Source organism: Microtus pennsylvanicus, chromosome 9 (assembly GCF_037038515.1).
Source record: "Microtus pennsylvanicus isolate mMicPen1 chromosome 9, mMicPen1.hap1, whole genome shotgun sequence".
In the NCBI taxonomy this organism is placed as follows: Eukaryota; Metazoa; Chordata; class Mammalia; order Rodentia; family Cricetidae; genus Microtus; species Microtus pennsylvanicus.
Genome location: NC_134587.1, coordinates 85,881,841 through 85,891,067, shown reverse-complemented (window position 1 = coordinate 85,891,067; position 9,227 = coordinate 85,881,841). Strand labels below are relative to the sequence as shown.

The 9,227-nt window shown below is 45.7% G+C and overlaps 1 long non-coding RNA gene across 1 annotated transcript in view; it reads right to left on the bottom strand.

The window, feature by feature from the left end:
* Positions 1–1,240: 1,240 nt before the first annotated feature.
* The window catches only part of LOC142856913 (uncharacterized), a 31,934-nt gene continuing 23,947 nt past the window's right edge, over positions 1,241–9,227 (bottom strand). Inside the window, exons 3-4 of the long non-coding RNA XR_012911742.1 lie at positions 3,427–3,543; positions 1,241–3,045 (exon numbers count right to left, since the gene is read on the bottom strand). This is a non-coding gene — a long non-coding RNA (uncharacterized LOC142856913). The remainder of the gene's footprint in view (positions 3,046–3,426; positions 3,544–9,227) is intronic.

Sequence of the window (9,227 nt, the reverse complement as noted above, 5' to 3'; positions counted from 1 at the left end):
GAGATTTTAGGGAACAAGCTGAGCCTGGAGAAAAATAAATGGCAAACGTCCCTCAGTATTGCAGCAGTGGTGCATAGATCTGCCTCTGCCTCAGGAAAAGTTGACCCTTCTTTGGCTAATGAAATCTGAGGAAGTTTGAAGGTGACTTTGCTTCTCTTTGGTGTGTTTCTTTTTAGGCAGATAATGGAACCTCATAGAAACCTTCCCTCAAGACCCCTAACCTTTTCTGATTTCCCAACGACTCTCAAAGTCACCCCCAATTATGGCATTGTTTTCCTGAGCCCCAACCATCTCTGTGCTTGACAAGAGTCCTTTTCCGCAGTTCTTCTAGGTCTCAGATATTTTAATATCTCAGCAGATCATTATTTTCATCACTGATATGACAGACAGCGGTACTCGATCTTTCAAAGGATGTTTGACTCGTGTGCCTGGACTTTGGCCCCTGACACCTGCCTGTGAGTTGGCTGTGTAAACAGTGTACCCATTGGTTGGTAATCCGCTCATTTCCCCTTGACAGCTGCTGTGGACATTTTTTCTATGTTATTTAGTATATGGACAAACATAACGTAATTACTGTGTTGCCATTTATCATGAGACTTCTTTAGTAGATTTAGCTAATTTCTTGGTATTGAAGAATTGTAGTTATTTCTAAACTTTCATGGTACCAATCAATATATTCATAAGCATTAATGCTGTGGGACAATGGTCTTGTACCCTGTAAAGATGTGTCTCTTGTATTGCTTTAATGAAATGCTGCTTGGCTTGTAGCCAGGCAGGAAGTATAGGTGGGGTGACCAGAACATGAGAATGCTGGGAAGAAGATAGGCTCAGTCTGCAGTTGTCACCCAGATGCAGAGGACACAGATGAGAATGTCCCACTGATAAAAGGTACCAAGCCATGTGGCTAACACAGAAAAGAATGATGGGTCAATTTAAGATGTAAGAGTTAATAAGAAGCCTGAGCTAATAGATCAACAAGTTTATAATTAATGTAGATCTCTGTGTGTTTCTTTGGAACTGAACGACTGCGGGACCAGGAGGGACAGAAGCCTCTGTCAACACATTAGTATAGCACATTCTTTATAATCATTCTTTTACATTCTTGCAAATTATATGTTATAATTTATCCTATAGTCTTCACTGAAAACACATTTAAAATAGATAACACTAATGTCTCCAATAACCATTGTATTAGTAAAGGTTTTTGTTGTTATGATAAAACACCATAACTAAAAGCAACTTAAGGAAGAAAGGGTTTATTTTAGCATGCAGAGCCACATTAGAGTTTGTCATGGACAGAAGTCAGGGCAGGAATCCAATGGCAGGAACCTGAAGGCAGGAGCTGACACAAATACCGTGGAGGAGTGCTACTCACTGGCTTGCTCTCCAAGGCTTGTTCAGCCTGCTTTCTTGTAGAACCCAGGATCTCAGCCTGGGGGTGGCACTGTTCACAGTAATCTGGACCATCCCGCATCAATAAACAACCAAGAAAATGCACCACAGGCCAATCTGGTGGAGGCATTTTCTCAGCTGAAGTTCCCTCTGCCAAAATGACTCTAGTTTGTGTCAAGTCGACAGAAAACTAGCCAGCACAGCCACCGTCAATCTAGGTTCTGACACTGTCACAGATGTAAATGTTGCTGTTAATTGTCGTGTCTCCTTTTAAAGAGATGTATCCTCTGGTAGCTGAATAATACATGCATACACTGATAGCTTTATTTGTAAAGCAGGGAGAGGTGCACACAGGCTAATATGAGAGGTGTTGGTGAGTCAGGACCTGCAGGACTCATCAAGCGTGCAGTGGAGAGCTGCATGGTTCTCTGTATCTGCTGCATGGGATCCTGTTAAGCACAAACCGGTTGGTTGACATATTTCAGAGTCATTGGGCTGATGTTTTGTTCTGCGAACATAGATGGTGTTGGGTTGGTTCACTTCCTCCAGCACTTGTATAAACATTTCTCTGGGAAGAGTCAGAGAGGTGGACTCAGGTCAAAGGGGAGACATATATTTTGTTTTAATTTAAACTTGGCAGTTTAAAAAACCACATCCACCAGAATTCAGTGGATGTGTGTGTGTGTAACCTTACTCACACTTTGGATGATCAGGCTTTCCCCCCCAACACACATCCTGATTAGAAATAGTATCTTTGTTTGCATTTCCCACATCTAAGGATTTCATAAGAGCTGGAGAGATCACTGAACAATTCCTCACAGTGGGATCCACTCAGGATATTAGAGTCCCTCCAACAAACACAACTTTATACAAAGACTCTTCAGACTCTGTGTTGGTGAGCTTATGAGAAACAACGGAACTTAGACGTCGAGCAGAGGCCTGGACAGTTGAGGGAGTTTTAGGGCGAAGCCCTTGCTCCAGCATGGGGAACCCCGCACAACTAGGTGCAGCTACCTGCCATATCCCATCATATTCTATCCCACCCCATTCCAGCCCATCCCAGCCTATCCCATCCAATCCCAATATAATGAAGAGCAGCCCTGAAGAAAAGCACAGAGAGAAGGTGGAATAAATGTGGCACATTGAGAAGACCAACAGGGGGCTCAGAGGGCTCCCACAGTCCACCCCTCAGGCCCTTCTTCATGTGGACACATGAGCTTTAGGTCTAAAAAGAGGGAGACTTACGGCAAAGCGCAAAAGGTTTGTATGGCCAAAGCAAAAGCCAGGAAATATGGACCTTCAGCTTCAAGCTGGGTCATCTTCAGAACTGGTGTCTTTTCCTGAGACTGGGGGGGTGGGGGATGCAGCTCTCCTGGCCAGGGCTTCAAGATGTCGCCAGGATGAGACACAGGAGGCTCTGGAGAAATTCCAATCCCAGAGACTGTTTCCCCAGCCTCTGACACACTGTTATGTCTGCACAGCCCAGCTGTCCCGCTAGCTAGCTGGAATAGAAGTGGCGAGTATCTCCCTGGAAGGGTGGCTGCAGCCTTTTAAATCTGCAGCCATGGAGCGTCCCTTTTTCTTAGTAGAGAAAATTGGTCTTGGTTTTGTCAGTTTCTTGAGAGTCTGAATTTTCCAGGAATATGCACAGCCCTTGAGAGAGAAAATAAATTTATCATGGTTTAGCTCCAGGACAAAAACAAACAAACAACAACAACAAAAAAAAAAAGCTAGTGTGGAGTGGAATGAGGATACACACTAGGAAAATTCCAGGTGAACTGGTCTTATATGCGTCCAGCCAACAGTCACTCATGGTGGGTGCAGGTTCCGTTTCATTCTTATTGCTATCCAGCTCTGAAATAGGCTCAACTTGGTAAGCTTTAACTTTTTCATCTGAAAAACGGCATGCTATTCTTCTTGTTGTGACAAAGGCAGCTTAGGGAAGGAAGGTATCTCAGGGTTCTATTGCTGTGAGGAGACACCATGACCATGACAGCTCTTATAAAGGAGAACATTTAATTGGGGGTGGCTTACAGTTCAGAGGTTCAGTCCATTATCATCATGGCCGGGAGCATGGCGGCATGCAAGCAGACACGGTGCTGGTGAAGGAGCAGCTACATGTGGATTTGCAGGCAGCAGGACATACGTAACCTGTGACAATGGAAGCAGCTTGAGCATAGGAGAACACAAACCCCACCCCCACCGTGACACACTTCCTCTAACAAGACCACACCTACTCTCACAAGGCCACACCTCCTAATAGTGCCACTCCCTTTGGGGGGCCTTTTTCTTCCAAACCACCACAGATGGGTTGATTTTGGCTCATGGTTTGCAGGGATATACTCCATCACAGTATGGCTCATGGTTTGCAGGGGTATAACCCATCATGGTATGGTTCATGGTTTGCAGGGATGTAACCCATCATGGTATGGAAAGTGTGACAACAGGAGAGGGAGGCGGCTGGACCCATCACAGGCACAAAGAGGAGGCAGAGAGAGATGAACCTCAGGGCTCCATTCACTTCCTCCTGTCCTTCAGTCCTGGATCCCAGTCCATGGAATGATGCTTCCCGTTCAGAGTCAGGTCTTCCCACTGCAATTACACCTCCGAGGAACTCTCTGAGGTTGGTCTCCTAGGTGATTCGAATCCATTGACAGCAAGGATTATGTTATCAACGACCTATACGGTAGTTATGAGTCAATCCACCTACAGATCCCGGCTCAATCAGTATGTGTCTATAGTATCTCTAGTCAGTATTTCTCCTTCTATTTTCAGGACAGTAACAGATCTCTGTGTGTGGTTTACACTTTCCAAAGCAGTCAGACAGGGCATATTAGGCCATATAATTTCTTTCTGAAACATTTTACCTCCAAAAGAGTCCAGTAAAGCTCAAGAGACTTGTTTACTCTTCCCTGGATACGACGATCTGTTCTTTGATTGGTTTTGTGGGGTGTGTGTGTGTGTGTACGTGTGTGTGTTTTAAATCTCACTTTCATTTAGAAGCCTTCCAAGCATAGACTAGCCAACAACAGTTACTATGGCTGCACAGAACAAGTAAAAAACAAGGCTCCCAGCAGGATTTATCATTGAAGAAAGTGTCATTAGTCTCTAGGTTAACAGTGACTGAGGTCAGCAATGGCTGAGGTCAACAGTGGTGGTTATTAAGTGCCTGTTGACTATTAGACAGGAATGCCAGAAAAGTGGGTCCAAAACCACAGCCATGTCCTTCCCGAGGAAGTCACAGTGTACCTCATCACACTGGAAGAAGTCCTCCAGCGTCAACCCAGCACAGACAGACACAACAGCACACAGGCTATCTTGTCATAGCACAGACAGACACAACAGCACACAGGTGATCTTGTCATAGCACAGACAGACACAACAGAACACAGGCCATCTTGTCATAGCACAGACAGACACAACAGCACACAGGCTATCTTGTCATAGCACAGACAGACACAACAACACACAGGCCATCTTGTCATAGCACAGACAGACACAACAGAACACAGGTGATCTTGTCATAGCACAGACAGACACAACAGCACACAGGCCATCTTGTCATAGCACAGACAGACACAACAGAACACAGGCCATCTTGTCATAGCACAGACAGACACAACAGCACACAGGTGATCTTGTCATAGCACAGACAGACACAACAGCACACAGGCCATCTTGTCATAGCACAGACAGACACAACAGCACACAGGCCATCTTGTCATAGCACAGACAGACACAACAGAACACAGGTGATCTTGTCATAGCACAGACAGACACAACAGAACACAGGCCATCTTGTCATAGCACAGACAGACACAACAGCACACAGGCCATCTTGTCATAGCACAGACAGACACAACAGAACACAGGTGATCTTGTCATAGCACAGACAGACACAACAGAACACAGGCCATCTTGTCATAGCACAGACAGACACAACAGCACACAGGCCATCTTGTCATAGCACAGACAGACACAACAGCACACAGGTGATCTTGTCATAGCACAGACAGACACAACAGCACACAGGCCATCTTGTCATAGCACAGACAGACACAACAGAACACAGGTGATCTTGTCATAGCACAGACAGACACAACAGCACACAGGTGATCTTGTCATAGCACAGACAGACACAACAGAACACAGGCCATCTTGTCATAGCACAGACAGATACAACAGAACACAGGCCATCTTGTCATAGCACAGACAGACACAACAGCACACAGGCCATCTTGTCATAGCACAGACAGACACAACAGCACACAGGCCATCTTGTCATAGCACAGACAGACACAACAGCACACAGGTGATCTTGTCATAGCACAGACAGACACAACAGAACACAGGCCATCTTGTCATAGCACAGACAGACACAACAGCACACAGGCCATCTTGTCATAGCACAGACAGACACAACAGAACACAGGCCATCTTGTCATAGCACAGACAGACACAACAGCACACAGGCGATCTTGTCATAGCACAGACAGACACAACAGCACACAGGCCATCTTGTCATAGCAAAGACAGACACAACAGCACACAGGCCATCTTGTCATAGCACAGACAGACACAACAGCACACAGGCCATCTTGTCATAGATTTCACTGGACTCCATCCTTGCCCTCAAACCGGCTCTGCTTTCTGAATCAACTGCAGGAATTACGTCTATTTCTTGGTTCACTGGCACTTCCTTTTACAGTGTCCTTATGTGACTGAACGCTTCTGGACAGTTCTCTCTTTCTATAAGGGCACTAATCCCACTAACCAGAGCTCCGACCTCACGCCTGAATTAGCTTGCAAATACTGGAGAGCAACACAGAACTGGAGAAGGAAACCGCTCATGGTGTCTACATTTCAATACATATCATAATCTCGGAGACCTCTGAGCTCCATCAATAACTTTCAGATAGGAGGAAGTCACAGATCTTGAAATGAGACAAGGTTGTATTGTCTTGAAACGGTTCCAAGGGTCTTTGTCAGAAGGAGGCAGAACTGTTTGAGAATCAGAAGAGCATGGCATGCAAGAGGAAACTGGGGGAAGGGGGGTGCAGTCAAAAGCCAAGGAATGCTGACAGTCCGTAGATTCTTGAGGAAGCAAGGAATGAATGCATTGTCCTCTGGAACTTCCAGAAGCAACCTACCCCGCCAGTACCTTTAGTACTGTGAGATGCATTTCTTACCCTCTGACCTCCACAAATATGACATCATAAATCTAGGTTGTTTAGGGCCACTCTGTTTATGGTACTTTTTTATAGAAACCATAGAAAAATATGGAGGCTATCTACAAATCACAGTTATTTTCTTTTTTTAAAAAAGAAGTTTTAGATTTACTTGTTTTATCTTGCATGCGAGTATTTTGCTTGCGTGTGTGTGTGTGTGTGTGTGTGTGTGTGTGTGTGTGCACCTCATGCATGCCTTTCTTGCCTGTGGAGGTCAGAAGAAGATATTGGATTCCTTAAAACTGGAGTTAGAGATGGTTGTGTGCCACCATGTCAGTGCTGGGAAGCGAACCCAGGTACTGTACAAGAACAAGTTCCCTTAACTGATGAGCCATCTCTCCAGCCCCAAATCATGGTTATTTTAAGCACCCACCACAGTGACATTCTGAAGGAGGGAGTGTTTCTGAAAATTCCATGATGATAGTAACTCAGCCTGCATTTGGTAGCTGGAGAGGTAAGTGTGAAAGAACGTGGAAATTCGAAGGAACAATCATTCCCAGACAGAGTTACACCAAGGGAAACATCAGCCTTGAGCATACATTTGGGAAATCAACACGTACAGACCCCTCGTCCCATGAGACCAAGACAGCTGTGGGAGTTTCACTGCTGAGATTTTTCCTTCAGCTTTTGGAAGGGGTTCTGGGTCTGTGGTGCATTGCACGTGGTGTCTGGTAAGTTGCATTACCATATAGATTCAGCAAACATTCTAAATTCAAACACATCCGTTTTTCAAGCATGTGGCCATTCACCGTATTTTTATGACAAAAGGCTTCAGGGTAGTTCCACTGAGTTTCTTCACCCTGTGTGTATTTTAACCAGGAGATGAGCCTCCAGGTACACGATGAGGGTTATTTAGATTGGGTTAGCTTCTGAGCATGCCTGTAGGGGACTGGTCTGGTGGAGGTGGGGATTCCCAGCCCCTGGGCTTAGGATCTAGACCACACAAAAAGCTAGAAACTGGCTGAGCATAGGCATTCGTTACTCTCTTCTTCCTGTCGATGCCCTTTGGCCATCTGCTTCATCGCCCGCTGCCTTGACCTCTCCACCTGATGGACCGCATCATCCTATGAGCCCAAACAAACCCTTCCTTCCTAAATTGCTGCTGTTAGGATGTTTCATCACAGTAGTGGATCTTGATCCACAGGCAACAGGAAGTGAACTGTGTCCCTTAAGAGAGAGCTTAAACAAAAGAGATCCCAAAGCCCGCCTCCACAGTGACACACTTCCTCCAATCAGTCCATGCCTACACCAACAAAGCCACAGCTGCCAATAATGCCACTCCCTTTGGGGGCCATTTTCTTTCAAACCACTACGACACCCTCACAGCTGGCTTTTGTGATTATTATACCATGCGGTGCTGCTCAGTCCATTGCTATATTCCTTCAGCAATCACCGTGACTGTAGTGGTGACCATGACAATGAAACATAAGCTCTGTGTTCCAACCAGGAAACACTGAAGAACAACCAATAGCTCGAGCTGACCCCCTCCACGCTGGAAGGAACTTGAGCCATCACTCCTCAACCGTCACCACTTTCAGCGATTGCCTCATGGCCCTTGCTGTTTTCTGCTAACCCTTAATCTGAGTTTGAGGCCCCATTGTAGCCCATGCATTTGCTGAGTGTGGCCATCAGTGTTCAGTGTTACTGAATTCTTCACAGATTTGTTTCCCTACAACACTGGATTTCTTGAAGGCTGTGCACTTATTATGTTGCTCCACCGTTTAAAGTCATCTGCCGATTCTTCCCTGGCTCTAGAACAAAGCCCAGTGTTGCTTCTAAATGCACACAAGGGAAGCCATCAAGGCCTGCCTTCCTTCTCTTGTGGCCCCACGTCCCCCTTTCCCCCATCTCTCTATGTCCTGTTCACATCCAAGTTCTTCAAGTTCCCCCAGCGGAGCCATATTTTCCCTCAGATTGTCCCCTCATGCTGGTCACTTGAGTCTGGACATTCCTATGTGCCCCTTCCCTTCTCATATGGTAGATCATTCTGATTTGTGCCTGTGGTATTAAAAGTCGCAGAAAGACATTCTTGACTATGGCGTTAAGATCAAACACATCCTGGGTCCAAAGGCATGTGACTATGATCTATGCCACCCCCATTCAGCATTGCCTAAACCTTCAGCTGAATTGCGAGCCTCATCCTGACAGAGCTATACATTGAGTTATGCCTCACAGAGTTGATAGCCTGAAGTCCTATCCTCCACATGTAGCCTTATTTGGGGACATGTTTTTATAGATAAAGGGTGGTCACCACCAGGACTGTAATCTGGTTTAGATGGTGTTCTTCTAAAGACACCCATGTGGGAAGAGGCTGTGTCAGAATGAAGGTAGAGATGCTTTCATGGGCCAAGAAACACAAACACGACCAGAAAGTACTGGAAGCAAGGGCCGGGCACAAGGCAGGTCGTCCTTCACAGTCTTCAGGAGGAACCAAAGCCTTCCACATGCTGCTCCGGGACTTCTCACCTTCAAACTCAGAGTCACTCGCTGCTGAAGCCACTCTGTGGTGAATTAGTATCATTGGAAACAAATACAGGCAACAGTCATTCCTTCATTTATGTTTGACTATTTGTATCTACAGATTAGAGCAACAACGGGGATAAAAGT